General features: G+C 38.2%; 1 non-coding gene across 1 annotated transcript; it reads left to right on the top strand.

Moving 5' to 3' along the window:
• Window positions 1-1613: 1613 nt before the first annotated feature.
• trnal-uaa lies at window positions 1614-1696 on the top strand. Its single transcript has one exon. It is a non-coding gene; the product is annotated as a tRNA-Leu (tRNA).
• The last annotated feature ends 4432 nt before the right edge of the window (window positions 1697-6128 follow it).

Here is a 6128-nt window from a genome sequence, read left to right as displayed (position 1 = left end):
ACTGCGTTCAAAGGTACTTTAAAAATCCTCATAGTTTCTGAAATTGTGTACCTCATTTTGTTTTTCAGAAGCTCGGAGGGCTTAATTTTTTACTATGTCCCTATATTGAGGTAAACTTCCTGTGAAATAGGCATCTTTTTAAAAGCAGGCTTTAATGTGCTGGGCTTTGCTATATAAACAACTTTTCACCTCATAAATGTTCATATGGAATAATGGGTCGATTTTAGAAAAAAAAAGTTATTTTACCTTAACTTGTTCTCGAAAAACATTATCCTTGTCAGCCAATTAGTTAGTATTGGTGGGAATCTATTTACGCGGAGAGAATTTATGGAAAGAAACATCTTTGAGGTTTCAAGTAATGAGTATGACACCGTTATAGGAGCTATACCTAGTGGGATAAAACCTGGCATAGGTTTACTAGATAAGAAATTCAACAATCATTATTTAAGGGATATTTTCTACAGGAAGTCTATTCCCTCTGCGATATTTTGTTGGGCTTCATCTGGCGCCATGCCTGGCTCACTCCACACAAAGTTATGGTGACCAATACAGTAAAGGAGATTTCCTTTAAGATTATCCTTAGATTCTATCCGTGAAATAGCTTGATTTCTAAATATAGACCTGATGGTACCAGTAAATGCAGTTTTTGTGAACTAGAAACTGAATATATTGGGGTGGAAGATAGCCTGGTGGTTAGAGCATTGGGCCACTTACTGAACGTTTGCTGGATTGAAACCCTGAGCTGACAATGTAAAATTCTGTCATTTTGCCCCTGAACCCTGTCATTGTAAAATAATAATTTGTTCTTAACTGACTTGCCTAGTTAAATAAAAGTTAAAGAAATAAGAAATAAAAACACTTCTTCTGTCATTGATTACATAGTGTTCTGGACTGATGTAATACTATATATTTGCAACAAAATGCATACAACCATGGAAATATCAAAGTTTGACATATTATTTTACTATACTGATTCCACAATTGTTTTATTAGGAAAATGTTTCATACACGATTCAACATTTATGAAGAAAAAGCCCCTTTTTGTAATTTGTATTCTGATTTGGAAAACTATTTAGACTCATTAAAACGTATACAAAACAAAATGTCAAACATTTATTCACTACATGTCTGTATTTGAATTGATATGTGGATTTGTATTATTATTATATTTTTTCTCTTGATGTTACTGTTTAATATATCATTACAAAATTTTTTAAAACAAGTAACTTGTTAAGCTAACAAGAGATTGCATAGCAACAGCATCAATTTCCTATAAACAGGTAAAGCGCGCCGTACTCTCAGTTGAAAGAATACCGTTCATTTATGGTATACTAAAATTATGTATTAGTATATAGTAGGTAGTATATGAGGTTACTTATTAAGAATGTATTATACAGTATGTTAGTATGGGTATTCTAACACAACTAGAGTATTTTAATAGGCGTATAATTACTTCGTTTTTGACCTTGACGATTAAGATAAGCAAAGTAAGGTGTTTACAGTTAATATGGAATTATTACTGTGCATTTTGGCATGCATGCAACTATCGTCGTTGTGAAAATGGTTCAGTCTCAGGTTTATAAATTAAAATGTCATGACAAGTTGTTATACATACCAGGATGGCCGAGTGGTTAAGGCGTTGGACTTAAGATCCAATGGACATGTGTCCGCGTGGGTTCGAACCCCACTCCTGGTAGAATATTTTTCTCAAGGAATTCCGTGAAATTAGACCCACTTCCATCTTTCATGAACACAAACATATGCGGCATTGTTATTCAATTGAAGGGTTTGTATTGTAGGCGGATGCTCTACACAACCGTAGTGTATTGCTTGTAACATGCTGCATTCAGTTTGTAGCAATAAACGAAACTAGAATGTTGTAACGAAATCCGGCACCATTATCAGTGTGTTAGATCGCAAAATCATGTCTGATAGTAGGGCTACTATTATTGTAACACCTTTATGTCATATAAGAAGCAGTTTAATATATTGTATTACTGTTTATTTCTCGTTTTTGTCAAATGATAAAGCGTATATGGCTACCTCCTACTGGCCAATGTAATGTATTGTCTTGATTAACTACGATATAATAATGTTATGTTTAATGTTTAATAAAGTTATGTTCACAAATAAATGTGTAGAGTGTACTTATTGTTGAAATACAGAATGTGCACTTGACTATTACTATTTTACTCCTGGGCTTCATTCATGCCACATCTGTGTTTAGAATAAAGTTATTTATTTTTTTCGTCAGTGATTAAATGACAGGGCAATGTCCTCTTTTGGACACAAGGGGTCATTAGAACTCCTTTATGAGTAGGCCTGCAATACATGCCCATTCAATTACATCATTTTCAGGCCAAGGGCACTACATAATTTACATTACAAGAATTAAAGCAGTATTATATATCTCAGACAGTAAAGACTTTATCGGTTTCCATATATCTATGTAATTACACAGTAATAAAATAACTGTAAACATTGTATTAACTAGTAGCTTTGTAAATACATGGCATTATGTAAAACATAGTGCAAGACCTGATACAGATACTGCTGCCAGTGTAGTCAACATTTAATGTCAAATGTTGACTAATTCCATGCATGTTTTAGCATGTAGCCTAATGGTGACATGTCAGCTGCCTATAGCCTATGTAGCCCATCATGAGTTGACATTTGGCCTGTGGTTCTTTTCCCTACAAATAAGCTCTCCTTTCGATCCTGACCGATGAACCAGTTGGTCTTACATTCCATCTTCTTTTTGGAGTCCTCCTCTTTGGTCGGCTCACTTTACCTGTGCTGTTCCCTGAAAACAGCACGAGGGCCCTGTGGAGCACTAATTTGTACAATGATCCGGACAACAGCCTACAATGGAAGATCAACATCTCTGCGTCACTTAAGCCACTGGGGTCCAGGCAGAGACTGTTTTTCAGATTTCCATTTTAGGTTTCCAAGTGTTGGCTTGTGCCCTTTAATATCAATTAGATACAGTTGAAGTCGGAAGTTTACATACTCTTAGGTTGGAATCATTAAAACTAGTTTTTTAACCACTCCACAAATTTCTTGTTGACAAACTATCGTTTTGGCAAGTTGGTTAGGACTACTAACCGTGCATGACACAAGTAATGCATGGCACAAGTAATTTTCCCAACAATTGTTTACAGACACATTATTTCACTTACAGTGAATTATATTACAATTCCAGTGGGTCAGAAGTTTGCATACAGTAAGTTAACTGTGCCTTTATACAGCTTGGAAAATGGTCGTAAATGATGTCATGGCTTTAGAAGCTTCTGAGGCTAATTGACATAATTTGAGTCAATTGGGGGTGTACCTGTGGATGTATTTCAAGGTCTACCTTCATACTCAGTGCCTCTTTGCTTGACATCATGGGGAAATCTAAAGAAATCAGCCAAGACCTCAGAAAAGAAGTGTAGACTTCCACAAATCTGATTCATCCTTGATAGCAATTTCCAAATGCCTGAAGGTACCACGTCCATCTGTACAAACAATAGCACGCAAGTATAATCACCATGGGAAACCGTGAAGCACGGGGTGGCAGCATATAAAGTGGTAATCCTAACTGACCTAAAACAGGGAATTTTTACTAACCTTAAATGTCAGTAATTGCGAATAACTGAGTTTAAATGTATTTGTCTAAGGTGTATGTACATTTCCGACTTCAACTGTATTAAGTAGCTCACCCTTCCTAAGAACAATGTCCAATTGTTGACACAAAAACATTTGGTAAAAATGAGGTATGTGTGTGATGGTTTTGCAAAGGCAAACAAACTATGAAGGGAAGTAAATGGATACATTTTACACTTGTTGTTGTTATTTAATTAAATATTGTTTTTATAAAAGGGGCATTTTCCCCCAACTATGGGGTAACAGCCCGCCTGTAACGGCGTTCGTCTGTTGAAGAAAGAGAGTCGGACCGAAATGCAGCGTGTTGGTTTCTCATGCCTTTAATGAAAGAAAACACGGTACATGAAATAACTAATACTAAATACAAAAACAACAGAACGGAACATGAAACTAATTACAGCCTATCTGGTGACTACAACACAGAGACAGGAACAATCACCCACGAAATACAAAGCGAAACTCAGGCTGCCTAAATACGGTTCCCAATCAGAGACAATGAGAATCACCTGACTGATTGAGAATCGCCTCAGGCAGCCAAGCCTATACAACAACCCTAATCAGCCGCGATCCCAAATACTACAAACCCCAATACTTAAAACAACATATAAACCCATGTCACACCCTGGCCTACCCAAACATATAACAAAAACACAAAATACAATGACCAAGGCGTGACACCGCCAGTGTTATAATCTATTTTCTTTAGATTTTTTGATGTTGTAATGAACTCTTAAAAGCTAAAGTCTAGGTGTCTTATTTTACTTAAATAAATCAAATATTGAAACAAAATGGTATTGCACATCTCGCTAAGGTCCCTCTTTTCATTTTCGTGCCAAATCATGTCCAAATCATCACACAGTATATATAAAATATCTGTGTAACTCAATGACGTTGGACATGATTTGGAAGATGCTATTTTAGGTACTATTGCTTGGGGGGCCCAGTTGCTCCGTGTGTAGGAGGAGAAGTTGCCCCCAACACACTCACCTTACATTTAAATGCTTTATTAAAAACTGAGGATGATACAGTGGGGAGAACAAGTATTTGATACACTGCCGATTTTGCAGGTTTTCCTACATACAAAGCATGTAGAGGTCTGTAATTTGTATCATAGGTACACTTAAACTGTGAGAGATGGAATCTAAAACAAAACTCCAGAAAATCACATTGTATGATTTTTAAGTAATTAATTTGCATTTCATTGCATGATATAAGTATTTGATCACCTACCAACCAGGTAAGAATTCTGGCTCTCACAGACCTGTTAGTTTTTCTTTAAGAAGCCCTCCTGTTCTCCACTCATTACCTGTATTAACTGCACCTTTTTGAACTCGTTACCTGTATAAAAGACACCTCTCCACACACTCAATCAAACAGACTCCAATCTCTCCACAATGGCCAAAACCAGAGAGCTGTGTAAGGACATCAGGGAGAAAATTGTAGACCTGCACAAGTCTGGGTTTGGCTACAGGACAATAGGCAAGCAGCTTGGTGAGAAGGCAACAACTGTTGGCGCAATTATTAGAAAATGAAAGAAGTTCAAGATGACGGTCAAACACCCTCGGTCTGGGGCTCCATGCAAGATCTCACCTCATGGGGCATCAATGATCATGAGGAAGGTGAGGGATCAGCCCAGAACTACACGGCAGGACCTGGTCAATGACCTGAAGAGAGCTGGGACCACAGTGTCAAAGAAAACCATTAGTAACACACTACGCCGTCATGGATTAAAATCCTGCAGCGCACGCAAGGTCCCCCTGCTCAAGCCAGCGCATGTCCAGGCCCGTCTGAAGTTTGCCAATGACCATCTGGATGATCCAGAGGAGGAATGGGTGATGGTCATGTGGTCTGATGAGACAAAAATAGAGCTTTTTGGTCTAAACTCCACTCGCCGTGTTTGGAGGAAAAAAAAGGATGAGTCCAACCCCAAGAACACCATCCCAACCGTAAACCATGGAGGTGGAAACATCATTCTTTGGGGATGCTTTTCTGCAAAGGGGACAGGACGACTGCACCATATTGAGGGGAGGATGGATGGGGCCATGTATCGCGAGATCTTGGCAAACAAACTCCTTCCCTCAGTAATGATGGGTTGTGGCTGGGTCTTCCAGCATGACAACGACCCAAAACACACAGCCAGGCAACTAAGGAGTGGCTCCGTAAGAAGCATCTCAAGGTCCTGGAGTGGCCAAGCCAGTCTCCAGACCTGAACCCAATAGAAAATCTTTGGAGGGAGCTGAAAGTCCGTATTGCCCAGCGTCAGCCCCGAAACCTGAAGGATCTGTAACCTGAAGGTCTGTATGGAGGAGTGGACCAAAATCCCTGCTGCAGTGTGTGCAAACCTGGTCAAGAACTACAGGAAACGTATGATCTCTGTAATTGCAAACAAAGGTTTCTGTACCAAATATTAAGTTCTGCTTTTCTGATGTATCAAATACATATGTCATGCAATAAATGCAAATTAATTACTTACATGAAAGTAG

The sequence above is a fragment of the Oncorhynchus gorbuscha genome, linkage group LG12 (assembly GCF_021184085.1).
Source record: "Oncorhynchus gorbuscha isolate QuinsamMale2020 ecotype Even-year linkage group LG12, OgorEven_v1.0, whole genome shotgun sequence".
In the NCBI taxonomy this organism is placed as follows: Eukaryota; Metazoa; Chordata; class Actinopteri; order Salmoniformes; family Salmonidae; genus Oncorhynchus; species Oncorhynchus gorbuscha.
The sequence above is the reverse complement of the archived record's forward strand: the minus strand, read 5'-3'. Positions and strand labels throughout refer to the sequence as shown.